Source organism: Equus caballus, chromosome 2 (assembly GCF_041296265.1).
Source record: "Equus caballus isolate H_3958 breed thoroughbred chromosome 2, TB-T2T, whole genome shotgun sequence".
Classification (NCBI taxonomy): Eukaryota; Metazoa; Chordata; class Mammalia; order Perissodactyla; family Equidae; genus Equus; species Equus caballus.
In genome coordinates this window covers 84392751-84415989 of record NC_091685.1, presented here as the reverse complement: position 1 = coordinate 84415989, position 23239 = coordinate 84392751, and the positions used below count along the sequence as shown (strand labels likewise).

The window sequence follows — 23239 nt, the reverse complement described above, 5'->3', positions numbered from 1 at the left end:
TTTCCCATTGCTTTGAATACACATATCTTTAAACAAAGAAATGGATTCTGTGTATATACTTTTTATCATTTGTCACTGTCTGTGTTTAGTCTCCCCTGTGGAGACTGGGTAGCAAAATTATAAGCTTTCATTCTCAGCCTAGCATTTGTACAACCTATAAGGATGAGCAAGTGTCAGTTGCCTGGAAAAACTAATTTTTTAGTTACTTCTTTATTTTTTTAACTAAGGAAACCTTTCTCTAACTTGTTCCCAGGAGAATTTAGTGTTTCACATGGCAACTTTTCTGAGAGCAGCTCCTCTCCATCAGGACTTCATTTTAGAAAGTCGCCGCCCTCAGAGGTTGTTTTAATGCTCAAATCGACAGGGAGAAGGATGTGATCCACAGGCCATCTCCCTCAGCAGATAAACTAATGTTTCTAGCCCGCATTGTGATAAGCAGTGCTGGAGGGTGCTGAGAGCTGGAAACTGCCTCCAGGCTTTTCTTCTCACTGATGAAAAAATAAACAGTGCTTTCTAGCCTAGTGAAGGCAGAAACTGTGCTGCAGAAGCAGCATTTCCTGACTAATTTTCATTCCAGTTTTAGTTATAAAATGTGTGTGTGAATTATCGGAACAATTAGCTTACTGTTTAAAAACATGGTCACTTTGAATTTTACAAAGGATTATATGTATTTATGTATTTCAACATATTCTCTAAGACCTTTGAATGTCACTTGTTTTCTAGAGATGAGTGGGTCTGATTCTCTTGTTTTTCTACTCAGGTTGCCTAAAGACAAGCCAAAGAAATTGCCCTTTTTTGGAAATCTCCTGTAACCTGTATAATGGATAAATAAATAAGACGTATAAACGTCTTACAGCATTCTTAGTATATTTTTCAACTGATGCTGTTTATAATCATGCCTCTTTCATAAATGCACCTACAGAGCCATATCAGCAATTCTGACACTGCTCAAAATAAAGGTTTGTTGTTATTTTAAGCTGACAAAGTGGCTGTTCATACCAAGCTTTTAGGTAATATGGAATTACATGATCTACTTTAGAAGGACGTTTAACCTCCCCGCACAAAGCCATTTTGATGGCATTGTGTTGATATCAGTTAGCCTTTTAGAGGTTAGGAAAGGATGTCCTTCATCTCTATCCCTAGAAAGTCAGCTCAGTGACCTTGACTCCTAGGGATGTGAGAACGTTGACTTGTAGCTATCTTACAAGCCTGGTCAGAGATAAAAATCCAGAGTGATTTGGGATTACTCACTTACAAAGGGTTGAGTGTGTCAAAAGAGAGATCATGGTTGTTCAATTAACCCTAACCACCTTATTGGAGAAACTTACCAAGGCAGAGAAGAAAATGAGCAGAAGCTTCACTTTGTTGTTTAGGATAGTTATGTTCAAAAAGAACATGAAAGTCCACTGAAAACAAACAAACATGGAACCAAAGAGAACTTTCAATACGCTGTTAAGGCATCTGGTGTAGGGTACTTGTATTACGATCGAGGACTTTTTGCTGTACAGATTTTCACTTTTAAGTTACATTTGTAAAAGAGTATCATCTTCTCCCTTTAGTTTGTTGTTCCAAAGATGCCTGGCTGAGTCCCCTACACAGTCTAGGAACACAGAAGTCATCTAGAAGCGTCTCCCTACCATACATAAGCATCTTTTCTTACCATAGCTCCTCCTTCAGCATCAGAAACCTAAGACAATACTTTAGGGGCAGTTTGGTCACTTGTATGACTAACGTTAGAAATTTTTCCATATTTTAAGTCAAAATAACCCTGGCTATAATTTTCACACTCGGGTCCTTGTTTTGCTTTCCAAAGCCATGGAAAATAATTTTAATCCTTCTTCTAGATGTCTGCCCTGCAAATATCTGAGGGCAGCGGTCCTTTGTTTTCATGTTATATCCACTCACATAGGTCAGATTAAGCATCCCTATTTCCTTTCATCATTCCTCATATGGGAATTTTCCAAATTGTCCCATCTCCATCCAGAGAACAGTTCATTTAGCAGGTGGGGCTCTCCATAGTAGATGTAACTCTCACTTAACTTTCAGCCTATACATTTAGTAATAAAGCCTGAAAGCCTGAAATAGCATTTACTTTTTTGAGAGCTTCTCTCTTACAGTAATTTATTTTAAACCTAACATGAAATGTGTTTAATTCTTTGTCACGAGCTCTCCTCTCACACTACCTCTCCCCACTCCATATTTATACAGAAATTTCTGTGACCTAAGTTGAGATCTCCATAGTCATCCATGCATTTCTTCCTAATTTCATCTTCTTTATTTCAGCTGTCATTTCAAGCTGTTTGTTCAATGATGGTGAATCTGCAATTTACTTCCTACGATGTATTACAGTAAAAATTGCAAACCTTCCTGTGGATTAACAGTAGGAGATCATTATCCTTGATTTCTTTGGCCCTCTATGGAGATTAGTGCCCTGCTGGTGCCAGCAAGTGTTAGGCAACATGAAAAATATGATTTAATTATTGAAAATGTTTGAATAAATAGCAAAAGTTCCTTGTCATCGAAACCATTGATGCCTACAAACATAATAAGAATTTTTGAGTTTTCAAGTCTTTTCTTTTTCACTTTTATGGGATTTTAGAAGAATTATTATTTCTCATTATTTTTATGAATTTGTCTTGCTAGTCTAATGCCAAAAACCGAATTGTATACGGTAGAATCATGGAGTGGCTCTGCTGGGTTCTGACTCATGCCCTAAATTAAGAGATGGCTCTGAATGTTTTCTCAAGGGTAAGTTATGCTTCTGCTTTGAGCTACAAATTAAGAGACAGACTTTGAAAAAGGCGCTAGGGCTTGAAGAGCGTTTTCAAGGACAGAAGCATAAAAAGACAAGTTGTTGCTGATAGATTCAAAATGAGACGTAAATGCTGGCCTACGGGCAATTTGTCCTTCACAGAGAAAAAGTATAGAAAAAAAATCCTCTGAGATTCAGGTGGACCCCAGGGAAAGGTTGCAGGTTTTTTTTTTTTCTCATATCTCACTTTCAGCATTTAAAAAATGTTCTATGGTCCTGACTTTAGTCATACTGATTAAAGCATCTAAAGTCTTGATTTGGTTTCCTCTGCTTGCCTGAGAATTCCAAAGGCTATTGTGTGAGAGCAGAGGTTTTGCACCGGTTGTTTTTGTATGCTAGCATCTCCGTGTTTAAACCCTTTCTTCAAAACCCACTAATGGAGACTTCGGACAAGTTGTTTCTTTCTGGAAATTCAGTTTTCTCTACATTACATGGGTTTTTGTGTGCGTAGAAAATAAAATGACACATACAAAGCTCCGGACAAAGTGTCTCATTCATTGCAAGTGTTTCCAAATTTTCATCCTTCCTTTCTAGATTTGAGCACTCTCACATTACTCTCTCCTGCCATTTTACCCCAAACAGATGTATACAAGAGATTAGTTTAAAAGGCCTTGTTGAAGAATGTTAGCAGCCTTACTGTAACATGACTGAAGACTCAGTTTAAAGTTACGGTTGCATTCTGGTCCATTTTTGTGAGATGTTTTTATTTGTTTTATTCTTGTTTTGTTTGTTTGATTTGATTTCTCAGTGATATGAAAAAAATTAATCTGCCCCCTTTAAAAATTAAAAAAATATTTTGCCTGACCTAGAAGTCTACTCATATTGAAATGAATTAGATACTATTTAAAAATACTTGATAGAAGGAAAAGATTTTCTCTTTGAGGAGAGGAAAACAATAGGATTAATCAAAGGGATTAATAACAAGGACAGTGGCTGTGCATGATGATGGTGGATGTGAGCCAATCATTGACACAAGCTTCCTGGGGAAATAGAAGGACATTGGCTTTCTGACACTGTTTAGTGAAATCAAGAAGAGAGAAGAGTTGTCCACCAGGGTTTTTATACTGTTGGGTTGAAGTCCAGAAATGGCAGAGCCAGTGAATACCTTCAGAATGAGGTTTCTAAGAAGAAGTTAAGAATAAATTACTTCTTTCCAAGTGTTGAAAGATAAATTCGAGATAAATTTAATCGCTGATTGTTGACAAGTGACTTTTTGTAAAAGCTACTTAACTATAACTGTGTAAGTTCTATGACTAATTTCTAAGGCACCTCTATCCCCTCCGAATGCTTTTCATCACAAAAAATGCTTCTTCCCTCACTATATTTTCTGTCCATATTCCAAAAGCAGGACCAGGTTGCGGTCTATATGCTCTGATCTCAACCCATATAGACTTGTACACTCCAGGGTGCCAGAAAAAAGTATTAAGAAGTAAATGAAGTTCTTTATAGAATCACAAGCTTCTCCTTTGTCATTAGATGATTAATGAAAGACACAGAAGGACTGTAACTGTACATGGTTATGATGAATTTGACCTTAATCATTCTTGATGTTGTCCATCTGGAACAGAAATGACGATGGTTACCTGATGAGTAGATTCAAGTCCTTTCCTCATCCTTTCTCTTCTCCGTGATGGTCCTCAGTACTCTCCTGCTCAGGTCACCCTTTCCCAAAACAAACCTCTCAGGGACCAATTTGCTAAATTAATTCTCAATAGTGAATAAAGTTTTGAAGTGGGAGGTGGGGTTGTGTTTATATATTATCGAATTCCTGTTAAATTTAAGTCATTGTGAAGCATTGTCAGGTTTGGAATATTTTTAAGGCTGATGGATCTCCTGCTCACCAGTGACACTTCTGGAAAAGCAGCTCTCCAAAAGTGTTCGGTTCAGTCCTGCAAATTTACCTGGCTAGAGGCTGCTCTCTTTCGTTCTTAAAATGCCCCTAAGTGACATCATTATATAACCTGTCAGACAAGTTGAAAGTGCTCTGTTGGAGAGTGAAGTCTACTCTGCTCTCTAGCACTTTAGTGTGCTGATTTATTTATCAGTTTGACCCAAATAAGTAGTGATTCTTAACTTTTCTGAGTCATGGACTTGTTTTTTAAGGATCTGGTGGAAATTATAGACAATTTCTTCAGAAAAATACATAAATGCACATAGAATATTTTACTGAATTTCACATTATCAGTGGAATATCTAGAGTATATCCAGGAGATTCAAAAGAAACAGTGCCTCAGACGTTTCAGAGGCATGGAGAGCTTGTGTCTAGGACAGGCAGTTCAGACAAGTTTCTCTCCTGAGAAATGAAGGGCAAATGTTCATCCGTAAAGCAGTGCTGGCTGTCCACCATCAGCACCTGTTTTGACTGCTGGGTGTCCATTCTGATAGAAGAGTGCCTGTGCCTTTCTATTGTTAGCTGTGTTAATTGGGTCCTTGTATACAGGAAACATCTTTGGATGAACATGACCAAGGAGAAAGGCCATGGATGAGAGAACATGATAGGTACCATGGAGGATGAAGAGGAAATTAGAGAGCATATCACTATTCTAGGCCTACGGGGAAATTGCACTGAGATCCAGCTTTGCAGCCGTGACTCATTCTCAGAAGGAACATGCATTAAATGTTGGGCTTCAGGCCTCCAAGTGTGCCATATTGAGTGCAAAAAGGGCCCCCCTTCTGCAATGCACCCCCACTCTCTGCTGTATCTACATTCTTTGCAATGTGATTTTGCAGCTTTTCCAATCTTGAAGTGGAATCTGTTTCTACATTCCTTGAATCTGACCTGAATTTATAATTTGTTTTGGCCAATTGAATATGGCAGAAGTGACAGTGTGCCGGAGTTGAGGCTATGCCTCAGGGTATCTCCCCACCTCCCCCTTCACTCTCTCACTCTTGCACTCTGCGCTCTCTCTCTTTTCTGTCCCTGCCAAGAAAATATCCTCAGAGTAGCCTGCTGGAGGATGAGACCCGGTCAGCTATTGCAGACCCTCATGTGTAAGAACGCCCATCTGACATCAGAAAGGCTACCTCGCTAACCTGCAGCTAACCACACACAGATGAATGAGCTTTGTTGAATCTAGTGTTGATCCCTAAAACCACCCAGACAACTTACAGACACATGACCCAAAATAAATGTTTATTGTGGCACACTCCTGAGGTTTGCTGCTTGCTTGCTAAGCAGCATTATTACAGAATTAGATAACTCATACACCCAGGCTAGTGGGACATAGATCTAAACACCAAGAGGATCTTAAAATGGACTCATCTTCCTCATAAATCTTGATGTTTGGCTTATGTGAGTTGGAAAATAGAGAATATTTCCCCCAAGAATTGCAGTCCCAGGCTTGGCATGCTCCAGCAGAGCATTCACTCAAAATAATGATACCGGGAATCACCTTAGGCCTTGAGAATGCAGTGGGGACATAATTAATTTAAAGGAGATCATCTTCTGGTGGACTTGGGGCTTGAATTTACTTAAGGCCTGTTGCCCTGCTTTTCTGAAACCAATTGGTGCACTGCACACATTTGGATATCCTCTCCTCCCAACTAGAATTGTTCTTGACTGGCATTTTTGGAATGATTCTATTGGCAATAGTCCTGAGTAGGAACAAAGTTTTATGAGTATAACCTCTTCAAAATCTTCACTTTTAACCCGAAAGTGAACTCCAGTAAGAAAAACCCTACAAGGAAAGAAACAGCTGCCAACTATTTGATAGTTTGACAAAATCATGACTATTTTTCTAGGCTATAATTTACATAAATTTTGCTAGCCCTTATCTTCTTCCAGGTTTTAAGCACTTCGGTGGTGATTCATATGAGGTCAAATGTCATTGGTTCCAAAGCACAAGACTCGGGTAGAAGACACAGGAAGGCTTAGTGCCCAGTTTTCTGATCTTTGATCCAATGCTCTGCCTCAGAGTTATGTGATTCAGTAGGAATTATTTGACTTCTTTGATCTGGTTTCTTCGTCAGGGACATTTTGTCAATGATGATTTGATTGCCTCATACAAGGAGTCATGGAAAAAACAATGTTGTCAAGAACTTTGAGAGCTCTGTTTCACTCTAAACAATAATGCTAATTTCTCTTAAATTAACTCGAGACTTTTTTTTCTACCTACAGACATAAATGGCACAGGATAATTGGATTGACTGTCCAGCTCTCACATTAGATAGAATGCTATTTTTATTTTTTTTTCATCAGTACGTCTTCTTCTTCTTCTTTGGTGAGGAAGATTGGCCTTGAGCTAACATCTGTTGCCAATCTTCTTCTTCTTTTTATTTTTCTCCCCAAAGCCCCAGTATGTAATTATATATCCTAGTTGTAAGTCCTTGCCAATCTTCTTCTTCTTTTTATTTTTCTCCCCAAAGCCCCAGTATGTAATTATATATCCTAGTTGTAAGTCCTTCTAATTCTTCTATGTGGGATGCTGCCATAGCATGGCTTGATGAACAGCATGTAGGTCCATGCCCAGGATCCAGGATCCAGTGAACCCCAGGCCATGAAAGCAGAGCACGTGAACTTAACCACTTGGCCCTAGGGCCAGCCCCTAAAAAGATGTTAAACGCAGAACACACACGCGTGCACACACACAGACATGCAGACAAAAGTCTGCTTACCACTAAGCACATTACATTCATTTTAAAATTAAATTAATTTTATTTTATTTTTCTAAATGTTCTTTTGTGGATGTGAGAATGTGAGAAGAAATGCAGAGGGCTTGAGTTTCCTTGTACCCCTCAGTGTAAGATGAGACCCCTGTGAGCATGTGTGTCCATCAAAGCTGCACCACACCCCCACAACTAACACCTTAAGAAAGGAGGATGCCTTGGTCTATCATTGTTGTGAACTTCTTATGTATATAATAAAGTTCATTCACAAACTTTAAAATGTCACAAACAGTGAGTATGCTAAAATATTGCTTTGTTTCTAGTTATCAATGGTTGATATGGAAACAGCAACAATAAATCTGGCTCATTACGTGTATTGGTCAGGGTTGTGCAGAGAAACAGAACCAATTGGATATATACAGATAGATAGATATGTATATAAGAGAGAATTTATTATAGAAACTGGCTCACGTGATTATGCAGGCTGAGAAATCTCAAGATCTACTGTCTACAAGCTGGAGAAATGGAAAGCTGGTGGCACAATTCAACCCAAGTGGAAAGCCTGAGAACCAGGGCAGCTGTGTCCAAGGGCAGGTGTGATAGATAGCCCAGCTCAAGCGGAGAGAGTGAGTTTGCCCTTCCTTTGTCCTTTTCTTCTCTTCAAGCCCTCGATGAATTGAATGATGCCCACCAACACTGGTAAGGGTGATCTTCTTCACTCAGTCTACTGATTCAGGTGCTAATCTCTTCTGGAAACACCCTTACAGACACACCCAGAAACAATATTTTACCACATATCTGGGCATCCTTTGCCCAGCCAAGGTGACACATAAAATTAACCATCACACTATGTTTTGTCCTGGTCCTGAAAATGAAAAATTGCTCTTGGCTCAAATTTCTCATCTACAATATGGACTTTGGACAGAGCATTACTACTTTTTGCTATGGTTCTTTTTTGAATATGTATATGCATTGCTAGTAAATGTCAGGTTCTTTGGTCTTTATATGGTAATATTTTATGGACAGATTTTTATTGAAATTAAAGAATATTACTTAAGATTTTTTTCCCCCACATTGGTACTTTACATCATCAAAGAGTGAAGGAGAGAATAAAGGAAATGCAAAAGAATATGTGAAGTCCTTACTTAATCTGGGTAAACTCAGCATTATGGCAAATGTCAGTTTCATGCAATCTTTCTTGTTGAATAGATAAATCAATTAAAAATTTACCAGAAATCATTGACATGTAAATTTGATTACCCTTCAACTTTAAACCATTGCTTTCTGGGTACTGTGTTCTTTAGCACTTACGTTTCACACTGTGTTTTTCTGTTCATGAATTAGTTGATTGTGAATCATATCATAAAATACATAGAATCCATGGTCAAATATCAGAATCTGTGTTCTCTGAACACAGTAACCTTAGAGAAAATTCCACAGCTCTACATAATGGCTTGTTGCAAATTTATAGTCTTCAAACTCAGCTAAGTGCTTAGGACTACTTACCAATTATAGAGAGTTGGGCAGAATATTTGAAATCTGGACTATCCTTGAATAGCTGGAAAGAAGTTTAAGGTTCAACATAGGATGTGAAGAAGAGAGGGTTGTCAAAATTTCTAGCTTGAGTAACTCAGAGGATGCCAGAGATGAGGTATTTCAGAGAGAAGATAATGAGTTAATTTGAGACACATAGAATGTGAAGTGTCTGTTGGACACATACATGAAGATAACCGGTTGAGAGTTAAACATATAAATGTGAAACTCAGAGGAGTGGTCTAGGCCACCCTCAAAGAATGAGCTTGCCTGATGCCAGTGGAGGAAGACAATGATCGGAGCTCAACAGCTACATTGAGCAGGGTTTGTTGGTGGGGGAGAGAACTAGATCAAAATCGTGTGTAATTGTTCCCCTATGTAGTACAAGCCACCATTCGAGCCTGTTTTCTGCAGTAAGTGTCAGACCATCCTCTCTTTTACTCTGGCTTGCAAATGGAGTGTGGAGCTCTGGGAGAGGAGCAGAGGTCTGCTCATTTCCCTGTCAGGCTGGAGAGGGCACAGAGTTAGCAGCATCATAGACGCAAACAGTAATTTCCTTACTGTGAAGAAGCTTCTGGAGAATGACATTAAATGGTTGCTCATGTAAAGAATAGATTTAAGTGCTCTGAAAACAATAACAAAAATGTTTAACTTGAAAATGAAGTAAAATTCTCCAAAATTAGAGTGTTGTTTTGTATAGATAAGCTAAGCAGTGGGAAAAGTATAGCAGAGACAGCATAATAACCGACATTTGTTGAGCATTACCAGATCTGGGCACTATTCCAAGTGCTTTATACACGTTAACTCATTTAATCCTCACTACAACCTGGTGCAGTAGGTACTGTTATCATCTTCATTTCACAGATGAGTAAATTGAACCCAGAGATTTTAAGTATTTTACCCAGAGTTAAACAGTTGGTAAGTGGCAGAGCACAGATTTGAATTTAGGCAGTCTGGGTTCAGAGACTATGTTCTTATAAAGTACTTCCTGTGTTCATAACTTGGACTTCAACAGACCATATGCAGGTTGCATATTAGAACAATTTATATAATAAATAGAGTGAAAAAATGCTACAGAAAAGGCTAATAGGAAAAAGAAAGCTTTAGCATCTTTTCCTCTCTTAATCTAGGTTTTTATTCCCCACTCATTGTGGAGAAATCATACAATGCTATTAGAGGATGCTCAGGAGTGTTGTGTTTTGTCTCAGCTGTCTCCTCGCCAGAACTCTGCACTAGTGACAGCACAGCAGTTGGGCTCACTGTCAAAATATGCACACACACACACACACAAACACACAACTGATAGGAATGACCTGGTAGAGAGATGTATTATTTTCATACTAGTAATAATTACCACTGAGAAATCTGTCTCATGGGATTCTCATGGGGAACCTCTTTTCAGCAAGAAGTAGTTGTAAAGAAGTGCTCTGGGTGCCAGCCCTATGGCCGAGTGGTTACGTTTGTGCGCTCCACTCCCGCGGCCCAGGGTTTTGCCAGTTCGGATCCTGGGCGCAAACATGGCACTGTTCATCAGGCCATACTGAGGCGGTATCCCACATGCCACAACTAGAAGGACCCACAACTAAAAAAATACACAACTATGCACCAAGGGACTTTGGGAGAAAAAGGAAAAATAAAATCTTAAAAAAAAAAAAAAAGTGTTCTGAGGCAATTATTGCATAGAGTCAGGGAAAGCTCTTTGGAAAATAAGACCAAAAGATATATACATAAATTTAGTATGATCACATTTGCCAAAAACTGTTTGGTTCTTTTAAATAAAAATAATAACGATAATAACAACTAACATTTATTAAGCACCTCCCATGAGCTATTTGCTATTTTAGGTTCTTTCAGTGTGTTAACTTGGTCCTCTCAATGGCCCTAGGAGCTAGGCAGTTATAACTTTACTACATGTGATGAAATATTTTTGCTCTGATATTTCAGTGTCCTTTTATGTGATTTGGGCAAATTTCCCGAGAAAACAAGCACACCAATTCTTTTCTAAGGACTCCTGAAAATGCATGACATCATGTTGTTTAGGTTATTTTTCCCATGGAAGTTTCACTAATTCCATTTACTTGCCAGACATTATACTTCACTATTTTTGATTTACATTGGCATTAAATATCCACTGAAAACACAATTCAATACTCAACTAAAAATACTGTAACTTCCAGCTTTCTTTAGGATAAGGAGTCTTAAAGTCTGAACCACAGGGAAATCTGCAGAAATAGAAATCTAGATCCTGATTTCAGATGACTAAAATTTAGATAAACACTCCTTTACAATGTCCTAGTTTGTGTAGCTCCTAGCAAATAGCATTATTTTCATGACCAGAAAGTGTACCTAAACTTTAATGTAAGTTTATATTTTGTTTTGTCTAATTTTTATTTGCTTTAGAAACAAGATTTTTTCATTCTTTTCTAATTGTTCTAACATGTCTCTTTTTTAATTTTAATTTTTGTTTTTACAGCAGTGACATTGCATTATAACATTATATAACTTTCAGATGTACATCCTTCCCTCTTCTTTGATGTTTTCTGTTATGACGTTGTTATTATTCCCGCCTACTTAGAAAGTGACTTTTTGAAAGTGTGATTTCTGAAGGTGATTAAGTTCAGAGCATGCAAGTCCTCATTCATAGATAACTGGCTCTTGGGAAGCAATATACAAAAACTAGAAATTAATCTAAGTTATGAGCTCAAATATTTTTGATTATAATAAGAACAAATAACATAAGATTACTCTTTTAAAAAAATTTTAAGTATACAGTACAGTATTGTTAACATAATCACATCTTTGTAGAGCAGACTTCTAAAACTTACTCATCTTACATAATTGAAACTTTAGACCCGTTGAAAAGCATTTCTCTCTCTCCCCAGCCCCTGGCAACCACCATTCTCCTTTCTGCTTCTATGAGTTTGGCTATTTTAGATACCTCACATGAGTGGAGTCACACAGTATTTGTTCCTCTGTGACTGGCTTATTTCACTTAGCATAATATCCTCAAGGTTTCTCCATGTTGTTGCACGTGGCGGGATTTCCTTCATTTTATGGCTGAATAGTATTCCATTGTATATACAGATCACATTTTATTTGTCCATTCATCTCTCAATAGACGTTTGTGTTGTTTCCACAACATAGCTGTTGTGCATAATTCTGCAAAGGAACAAAATAGAGAGCCCAGAAATAAACACATGCATGTACAATCATTTGATCTTTCACAAAAATACTCACTGGGGACAAGATGCTCTCTTCAAGAAACGGTGTTGATAAAACTGGATATCCACATGCAAAAGAATGAAATGAGACCCTTATCTTACACCATACACAAAAATCAACTCTAAATGAATTAAAGACTTAATCATAAGACCTGAAATTATACATCTCGTAGGAGAAAGCAAAGGGAAAAGCTTCATGACAGGGGTCTTAGAAATGTTTTCTTAGCTATAACACCAAAAATACAGGCAACAAAAGCAAAAATAGACAAGTGGAATTACATCAAACTAAAAAACTTGCACACAAAAAGAGAAACAATTAGAGTGAAAAGGAAACCTATGGAATGAGAGAAAATATTTCCAAGCAATATATCTGGTAAGGAGTTAATATCCAAAATATATAAGGAATTCCAAAACTCAATAGCAAAAAAAAAAAAAAAAAAAAAAAATCCAATTGAAAAATGGGCAAAGGACTTGAATAGACATTTCTCCAAAGGAGACATGCAAGTGACACACTGGTATATGAAAGATGCTCAACATCTTCTAATTAAGGAAATGAAACTCAAAACCACAATGACATATCATCTCACATCTGCTAGAAAGGCCATTACCAAGAAGACAGAAGCTAAAAAGTGTTGATGAGGATGTGGAGAAATTGGAACCCTTGTACACTGTGGTGGAATGTAAAAGGATGCAGCTGTTAGAGAAAATGGTATGGAGGTTCCTCAAAAAATTAAAAACAAAGCTACTATTTGATCAAGCAATTCCATTTCTGGGTATTTATCCAAGAGAATTGAAATCAGGACCTTGAAGAGATATATGCACCCTTATATTCCTTACAGCATTATTCACAATAGCCAATATGTGCATTTTGAAAGTTATGAATATGTCGGGCAAATTCTCCAAAAGCATCTTTGTGGGGTAAAGACACAAAGAAAGAAAGTTTGGTTTTGCAAGTATTTCAACAAATTTTTATGAGTATAACATTTTGCAATTTCTCCAATGTAAACACACATTAAGCAGAAGTCCAACAGCAAACTAGTTTGCCTGCGATTTAACCAACGTTGACTTCAAAGCATCACTTTCAATTGCGTTCTTTATAGTCTTCTTCCAGTGAGCTAGATGTTTGGTTATATAAAAAATTCCTTCAGTAAGAAAAATTGGAATTCATTTATCCAAATAACTGTTGTTTACTGAAAAGTCAGGCTGTAATTTCATAATTTTGCAAATTAAATGTTGGTGTCCTAAATAATACTCAGGTTTTGTTCAAAAATGACAGAAGAACTAATCACGTAATTGAGAAAATTATCAGTCCTGTCTAGATGCCGTGAGGAAACTGAAGATGGAGGCTGCAATACAAACAGTACCCTAAGGAAATAAAATCAATCTTGGCAGAGACTTCCGGTTGCCTCCTCAACACCCACGGCCCCCCATATTCCTTCTTAGTTTGAGAAATCAGTTTCTAACTGGTCTCCTTGCCAGCTCATGGTCATATGACTAAGTAGCCAGTGAAATTTAAGTGGACACAGATGTATGAGATTTCTGGAAAATCCGCTTATAGAGAGTCTACTTTTGGAAGGGAAATTTTTCTAGTTCTCTTGACTTTCCTCGTCTATCTGATCTGCAACTCAGACATGGTAGCTCAAGTTCCAGCAGCCGTCCTAGACCATCAGGGGAATTTTGAGGGTGAGAACCATATAGTAGGATGCTAGGGGACAATGATTGGCACTAACGTACTAGCCCTAAACAACCTATTTCCAGGCTTATTGTGCTATTATTTGCCATCTTTTCCTGCACAACAGTGTTTAACAATTATTTAAACATTGTATTACTTTCCACCCTTCTTACTTAGAAAAGACTAAAGTAAAGCATGGATAAATGAAAATGTAATACAAATGATGAAAAAATACTATGGAGACAATTCAAGAAATAAGCAAATCTTTAGCTTTAATCATCTACCCCTTAGATTCATACCATTCAACTGTTTGCTTAATTATGAAAGAAAAGAGATATGCATAAATATGTAAATATAAACATACACACAGCACTTAAACATATTTTTGAATATTGTTTGCAAAACAACTAATAAGGAGCAGTTTTTGTACATTGAATTTTTCAAATGAATTTTTAAGCATTCATTATGGATGAAAGCAGAAAAATCCTGTAGTTACTATGGAATTCCGTGCTTTATTATGACAGTGTCACGCTTAAAACAATCTTGAAAATACCTTCAAACTTAAAGGAACACTTATGGAAAAATCTTAGGTGGTGTCAAATATTTATTTTTTAGAGTAGATTTGGCTTGTAGAGCCAGCTTCAGTCATAGATCAAAGAAAGAGAAATGTAACTGAAGAAATCAAACGTGTCTGTTTCTGTAGGTATGTACGTGGATCTGTCATGTAAAAGAGCTCTGAAACCGTCGTGAGAACTGAAAGCTTTTTGGGAATTAGTGTCTGGCTCCCAAGATGATTCTTTTGAAGAAATATTCATTTGGTGTATAATTTGTAAATATGGTGATTTGAATAAGTTTCATTTCCTTAAAAGAATAGTTAGAGCAGCTTTTTGTCTACTCTATTTTAATGTCTGTCTTTCTAGCTTTCTAAGCTTTAAAGACTTGCCTACCTGTAGCCTTTATCCTGTCCCAGCACTGGCCAACGTAGGCAGTTACATGAAAACCATCACCATCCCAAACTTGTGAGGATTTCCAAATGCCGTTGCTTAGCTGACCCTCCTCTCCTCATCTTTCCTCTTTCAGAACCAATCTGACTCAGGATCCTGGATTTCAGAGAGAGCCACTAAGGGAACATACGGCCTGTATTTACGGCTCTCTCTGTTCTTTCAAATATTTGCTTAGTCTTGCAATTCTGTGTCATCTTTAAACCCTATTCCTAAAATTTACAAGTTTCCCTACACCTCTGTGGATCTGAAGCACTTCCCTGACTTCCACATGAATAAAAGTTCCATTGCTCCATTGTATTCTAGGCAGTGCCCTTCTGGAGGCTGGGGCCCTGTTCCCATACGCAGGATGAACGCTGATGACATAATTCAAACCCCTAATGGCATTCATTCTAGAAATATGATTGAGGCCCTTGTTTCCACTTTCCCAGTCTCTTTGCCCTGCTGGTTTGAGGTTAAGAGTGTGTGTCTCGTACCATCTATACTGTCTTCCCCTCACTGCTAGTTGCTCAACCCAAAAAGTCTGTGGCTCCTTTAGAAACAAAATAAAATCCAAAGTCCCTAATAAACACTACAAAACCCTATATGAAGCGATCCCTGCCTGTCTCATCAATCTGTCTCCCTCCTTTCTCCCCTTTATCCACCACACTCCAGCCACTCTGGCCTTCTTTCCTGCTGCTGGAACACATCAAGCTTCTCCTCAATTTTAAGATTCTATACTCACTGTGCCTTCTTTTGGAAATGTTCCATTTTTAGATTTTCACATGGCTGCCCCTCCTTAACATTCAGATCCCAACTCTCACCTTCCCTAACCACTAGAAGTGAATTGGTCACCAGTCCTGCCCCCTCATTTTTATTCTTCCTTCCTCACATAAATCAGAGGCAGCCAGACACTTGCTTAAAAAATTTTTTTTTTTTAAGATTTTGTGGCCTGCTCCCTTTTAGAATTCTTTTGCAAATTCACATAAATCAGAGGCAGCCAGACACTTGCTTAAAAAATTTTTTTTTTTTAAGATTTTGTGGCCTGCTCCCTTTTAGAATTCTTTTGCAAATGACTCCAGCTTTTTTCTTCCTCCTGCATTTGAACTTGTCTTGATTTTTAAAATCTTTCTTGGCTTTGTAAATTGACCTCCTGAGCTTAACCGTCTGGTACAGGAAATTTGGACAATTTTCTTGAATTCTCAACTACTTTGTTGATAAACATTGTATGGGTTTGTTTACTTGGCTGGTGTGAGCAATCAGTCTACACCATAGCTCCAAAGCTATGCCTCTTTCCCTTTATCCCACTCTGGACCCCACCTTTTAGCTCCTTAATTAAAAAGCAAGATTAGACAAAGCCTTAGTTATCATCTAACAACCTTATCACTCAAAGGAAGAAATTCGTCTGTCACTTCCTCCTAAGTGGACATCCACCTTCTTTGTGAATAAATTTGGTGACACAGAATTCACTATTTCACCAGCCAAACCATTACAACTTTGTAAAACTCTAAGACTTCTTAAAGACTTCTCCCTTATATTTCTCTTAAACTGTTTCCCGGACACCTCTACAGAGTGGTTCTAATTCTACGTTTTAGATCACATAGAATAAATTCTTGTCCACATGTCGACCATCTGGCTATCTTGCTAAGTAAGAAGGGGATAAGTTCATAAAGGGGATAAGATCATAAAGGGATAAAGATGTGGATTGTAAGAGGTGAAGGATTAACCTAGTTAATCAAGAACAAGTAACTATCACAAGATCACTAATGTCATAGTGCAGTGATCAAGAAACCATATGGGTCGGGGCCAGCCTGGTGGTGCAGTGGTTAAATTTGCGTGCTCTGCTTTGGTGGCCTAGGGTTCACTGGTTCAAATCCTGGGTGCGGACATATGCACCATTTATCAAGCCATGCTGTGGCAGGTGTCCCACGTGTAAAGTAGAGGAAGATGGGCAGAGATGTTAGCTCAGGGCCTATCTTCCTCAAAAATAATAAGACTACCACCTCTGAGGGAAGAGTTTTCCAAGAATTGTTGAAGGGTGAATTGAGGAACACAAAACTTTAAATCTTCCTAAAGTTAATTTGTGATACCCTCAAAACCTGCTCTCTTGTGCAGAACACGAATTACAGTTTAATTTTTCTGTTTCCTGGAGTTTGAAGCCTTACAAACTTGGGCCTCAATTGTCTCTAATCAGTGTTCCTCCAAAAATTTCCTCCATCTGAGTTCTCCCAACATAACTCTTGAATAGCTTTCCTTCGGAAAATCAGTCATCTGTACCTCTCTTCCATTTTTCCATTATTGCGACATTTAGTGAGTGTTAAAATGCCAGGGTTATATTTGTCCCTGTGGTGTTCGGGTCCAGATGTTGAGCGCTTTCTCCTTTCTCTTCTCTGAAGGTGTCCTTCCCACACAGCGCTCACTGAAGGACAGCACAGGCCCGCTCAGTTCACGTGCAAGACTATTTTTACCTCAGAGGGAGGGATTCTCGGATGCAATTTATACACAAGAGATGAATGATGGGCAAGCAGCCTCTGGTTACTTCCTTAGCTTAAAAAACTTACATACGTTAAAGAATCTCTTCCGGGCTTCCTCCTCCTCCACCTCCAGTTATTGATTCCTTGATTTCATTTTCTTGCTAGTTCATTTGTACTTTTCGTCCGGTGGCACAAGAATCAGTTTTTCTTTTTGTTCTCGTTTAAGTCCTTGGAAGAACAAAGTTCTTGACTTCAAAGTGCAACAGCTTTCCACAGTCTCCTAAATAAGTCACAGAGGATAGAACAGAGTCCCTGTCATCTCTTCACTGGCAATGTTATTAGTCTTCTCTTTTTTAAGAACATAACGTTCTAATCGGTCTTCTCTGTAAGCTACTTCTAGTCTCAGTCATCACATTCTAAAAATCCTCTGTTTTGTGTTTTATTTCCATTCTCTTTCCAACCTTTATTAACTATGGAACTATTAGCTCCTTAGGGCAGCAATTTTGCTTTATTATATTTGAATTTCCAATGCACAGCTCTGGAGAAAGCGACTGAATATAGCCTTAAAAGCTCTAAATTGCTTATAGATCAGCATCTGTACCTTCCAGCATTAGCATCTTCTTCCAACATCACGTTAGGGATCCTTTCAGCAGCCCCTTTTGGAAAGCACTTGCATTCACATCAAGGCAGACTCATACCTATCAATAGTCCATAGACTCTGTTTCCTCTGGTTTGGTGTGATTCACTTATACCAACCCTCTACTTCATTCGTAATTCAGCTCATTAGGATCCAGCCAGAAAGAATATCCTCCCTTTTCTTCTCTTTCTCCCTCCCTTTCCTTCTCTTTCTCCCACCACTTCAACATTTGTGTAGTTCCAAACTCAAAATCTTTGAAACAGACTGGGAAAAAAAACCCCGCATAAGTAATGTATTCTTTCAAGAGTCTAAAGAACTGTAGCAATTTCCTAGGAAACTGACAACAGATTAGCCCCAGGATGTCCAAACAAAAATCTTTATACTCTGAGAATTAAAAATCAGCGGTGGAATTTATTAAATGCTTAAGGTCTGTATCTTGTCACATGAGACAATTCACTAGGAGAAGAGAAATTTAAAAGAATAAAATTAACCAAGCCAGAAGATTTTTCCGCTAGATGTCAACACATTACCCCATTCTGTCAATACCCATTTAGGCTCTTCTTATTTTGTATCTGCTCCATCTCTGCACTCTTCCCTTCTTCAGACGCCAAGACAAAAACTCAACATAGTTGCTAAAGCAACTTTTATTTTGAGAGCTTTAGTATTTCATCATTATGCCTTTGTTTCAATGGAAAGATGTCCTCCCACGATCTTGACTGAAGATGACTTTCTCGTTAAGCCAAAGCTTACCTCTTCTTACATAAGAAATGTGTACACAGCCCACCTGCTTCTGGGTTACTTTCCATCTGTTCTTCAACCCTATTGCACATAAAAACAATTTTTTTCTTTTTATGGACATTATGTCTCCATGTAAATGGAATTTGTAATCAATTTGAGTTGTCTTTTTAGACAACAAAAGTGTTTCGGGAACTTCATCAGAATTGATTTACAGAATATCCTGGTTATGAAAGGTTAATTATTTTACTTATAAGGACATATTCTGATGGTCAAAAAGGAATTTAGATTTTATAATATATAATCACTTGGACTGTAAGTTCAACAAAAAAGGGAATCTCTTCCTTAATCAGAGCCCAAGTGGTGTTCACAGTCATACAACCCTTAGGAAGTCAGAGCAATCAAGACATTGGGGAGCATCTAGTGTGTTTCTAGCCTTGGACATCATTAAGAATTCAAAAAGAAAACTATGGACCCTCTTCCCAGCAAATGTATGTGCATTCAAAATTTTCACACCATGTCAGGGTCATGTTGTTCCTCTGAGACCACAAACCATAGCCCAGGTAAAGAACACTTGATTTAGTTCAAATCTTTTCTTTTTTTTTGAGGAAGATTAGCCCTGAGCTAACATCTGCTGCCAATCCTCCTCTTTTTCTGAGCAAGACTGGCCCTGAGTTAACATCCGTGCCCATCTTCCTCCACTTTATATGTGGGACCCCTGCCACAGCATGGCTTGCCAAGCGGTGCCATGTCTGCACCGGGATCCGAACCGGTGAACCCGGGGCTGTTGAAGCGGAATGTGCGAACTTAACTGCTGCACCACCGGCCCACCCCAAATCTTTTCACTTTTGATGATAAAGAAGCTGAAGCTCATAGAAGCTACCTGATTTACTTAAGATTCTAGTTATTTAGGCCTAGAAATCATGTTATCTACTAACGAACAATTATTTCCTTACTCTACTATACTGTGTTTTGTTATTTAAAAAATATATTTGGCGATTACTTCTACTTCTTTTATCAATGAATAAATTCATAATGCCATTAAATTCAATCGCTTTTATAGTTAAGGAAACCGTAACCCCAGAAGTTAACTGATCTTCTAAAAGTCAGTTACCTGGGGAGAAATATTCATAATATTTTCCAAAAGAGTCTCTTTTATTGTCTTGCCCATCATGTTTCAATGATCTGGGAATTCAAATAAGTGTTCATTATTATAATAATTATGCTTATTCTTGTTACATTTACAATTATCATTTCATAGTAAAGAATTTAAAGACACAACAAAGCACTCAGATTGATTTCTCCAAACGCAACGTTGATTCTACTCTTCTCTGAAACTGTCTGTTCTATTTTTTACTACTGGATCCCACAAAATGTTAGAGAAAAAAGTATTTGGAAAACTACTTCCAAAAAATGAGGTGAAAATTAGAATTTCACAGCCTTTCTCTGTTCCCTCATGTACATCGTCTAATTCCTGTCTTTCTAACATGAAGTCGTGCAGTGATTTATGACCACGTTAATCATCTTAATGTTCTCACTCAGTTGTAGGGGAAAATGAAATAGCTGAATTTATGCTAAAAATAAACCTTACAGATTTGCTGGATGCACGACATTTGAGTGTAAACACTCGTCCGCCCTCTTGGAAAGCTAATCCTGCCTGGCTTTTGACTTTCCCAAGAGATTGTTCTAATAGATTTTTTAAGCTGCATGTTGGATAATTGTTTCCACAACTAGCACAGATTGGTTTTCTCAAAAGAAAAAATGAAAATGAAAGTTCTATCCAATTAAAATAGAGCTATTAATACTCTGCTGTGCTGGAAAGGAAAAACCTGCTCTTCAAAAGCCTGTGCAGTTTATCACAGAAACAGAAATTTTCACAGCAACTGAAGGAGTTGGGCGAAAAATTAAAAGTTTTATGAAGAATGAGAGAAGTGAATGATTTGGCTTTCTTTGGTTGGCACTTAGAAGAATATTAACATCCTTGGTAGAGAGGAGTAGAGTCCTTTACATTGGCTCGCCCAACTTCCTACCACTTGGAAGATGGTTCAGCAGGGAAAGCCTGAGTTCACTCCTGTCTTTGGGTTATTGATACCATACAGTCAGGAATAGGAAAGATTAGCACCCTATAATAGGGTAACTAGATTTACAATAAACTTTATTTCCTGATCTGGCAAATCCTCCTTTCATTTAAATGACTTATCACTTGTGAACAATATGCTTTGGAATTTCTGATTGTGAGATAATCTGGCCATTTATTATATTTAAACCTAAATTAAGAAAAATGTCTTTGTGAATTGATATTCAAACTTTGAGATTTGGGATTGCAGTAAAATGGCTTTTGATACTTTCATGAGAATGTGCTTCTATGGCAGCAGCTCACTTCTTATACCCTTTGACGCAGATAGACCAAGGGTCCAAGAAGGATAGACATATCACTATCAGTTTAAACATCAGAATGAGTGAAGACATCATGTAGGTGTGTTTCTCAAATATGGTTCCCCCAACCACCTGTGTTAGAATGTTCTTAGGTTTTGTTTGTTTTTAATGCTAATTCCTGGACTCTATGCAGAATTCAAAGAATAGAATATATGGAAGCAGATATCAAGAATATGTAATTTTAACAAACACACTGTGGGAATCTTACAAACCAAAAAAAGGAGGAATACCACCTTAAGATAAAAAGGCAGAGGGGCAAATGATGAGAGTCCCTAAATGTGAACATACTTTCCTGGCAGATGTTTCTGGGAGTGAAGGATCACAAAATGGACCCAGCAGCCCCTGTATAGTGATTCTTTCATCAGTATGAATTTTGAATGTGCCAGAAAATGAAAGAAAAATATTTAACCCCTTCAGGATTATTTCATTGTAAATTTATTTAAAAGAATGGAGCATATTTCTGATAACTATATCCTTCAAGGAATCTAAATTACCTCTCAAATTTGAATTTAGGGCTTCTTTTCATTTAAATTCAGAAATTATATATGAAATCTTTAAAATAGCTACTGTACTGAAACATAAATATTCATTATATCAAGTTCAAGTGCACATAGAGTGTTTACCAAGATAGAGCATATCCTGGGCCATGAAACAAGTCATAGAACACTTCAAATGGCTGAGCCCTTAAGTGTATGCTCTGAAAAGGTAGATGCTTATTTTACAACACAAAGCGTACTAAATATATATTAACAAATATAGAAGAAAAAGGTAGTTGGAAATTTGTCAGTGGATGCTAAAACTTGTGAGTGAAATGTGGATGAGGAACAGAATATTTACACAGCCTCAAATTTTCTCCCCCAAATTTCTTATAAATTACAAAGGGAAATTATTAAATTTAAAGTGGTAGATCTTGGCAGATACCATATTAATCAACTCACCAAAATTAACATGTGCAATTAAAGGGGCAAAACAACACCATGTTCCTCTTCTGATAGACTAAGAAGGACACGGTAAAAAGACTGGCCATTCCATGAGTTGGTGAGAATACAAAACAAAAGGAATTCTTGGTTGCTATGAAAGCAAATTGTTACAATTATGTGGAAAATTACATGGCACTATCAACTAAAGCTGAACATAAGAACATTTATGTCCCAGAAAATTCACTTTTCAGTACAGATTTGCCAAAAGATAGGAACATAGATTTTTTTTTTCAATAATAGCCCCAAACTGGAAATAACCCAAATGTCCAAGTGGGTAAATACATTTAGACAAAGTTAAACTTGACCATGAAGCAGTTAACTGCTATTACATAAAACAGCATAGATCAATCTCACCAGAATAATGGTAAACGGTAAAAGACACCAAAAATTATTCCATTTATATAAAATCTAAAAATTAGCAAACTAAGCTAGAATATTAGAAATCAAAATTGTAGCTATATTGGGGAGAAGGAAGTTTTCTTGTGGGTGGGGCATGAGAGAAGCTTCTAGAATGCAAATAATATTCCTATTTTTTTATCTAGATAGTGATCACACGGATGTGACCTCTTTGTGATAATTCATTGAGCTATTCACATAAGGTGTGTACACTTTTCTGCTGTGTGTTATAACATATAATAAGCAAATAAGTAAAATCCACGTTAAAAATTCTATCAAAAGACAAAAAAATCATAAATAAACATAGAGATAGACACTGTTCATGATTGGCATAGTCTAACATTGTAAAGATGTTACTCTTCTCAAATTAGGTTATAAATTTAGTGCATTTCCTAGAAATTGTTTAGCAGAATATTTTAAAGTACAGAAAGAATTGATTACAAAGTCACATGGAAAAACAAGAGTTCATAAATAAAAAAGATTATGAGTAAGAATGGCAGAGAGAGAGACTCACCCTATGATGTATGAAGACATTCCACAGTGTCATTGTAATAAAATAAAATAAAATAAAATAGTATGGTTCTGGTATGGAAGATCAATGCAATGCAATAAAAACCCCAGAGTCTAGTTTGTTTGGAAAGTTGGTACATAATAGAGATAGGATCAATAAATATTGTCATCAACAACAACAACAACAAAAGAGAATTTAGTAGATAATTTTATGAGACTTTATTATGCACATAAAAATAAAATTGCGG

The 23239-nt window shown here is 37.3% G+C and overlaps 1 long non-coding RNA gene across 2 annotated transcripts in view; it reads right to left on the bottom strand.

Moving 5' to 3' along the window:
* Positions 1-11640: 11640 nt before the first annotated feature.
* Positions 11641-23239, bottom strand: part of LOC106782872 (uncharacterized) — a 128517-nt gene continuing 116918 nt past the window's right edge. For both annotated transcript variants that reach the window (XR_011436729.1, XR_011436728.1), the window contains one exon: positions 11641-12109. This is a non-coding gene — a long non-coding RNA (uncharacterized lncRNA). The remainder of the gene's footprint in view (positions 12110-23239) is intronic.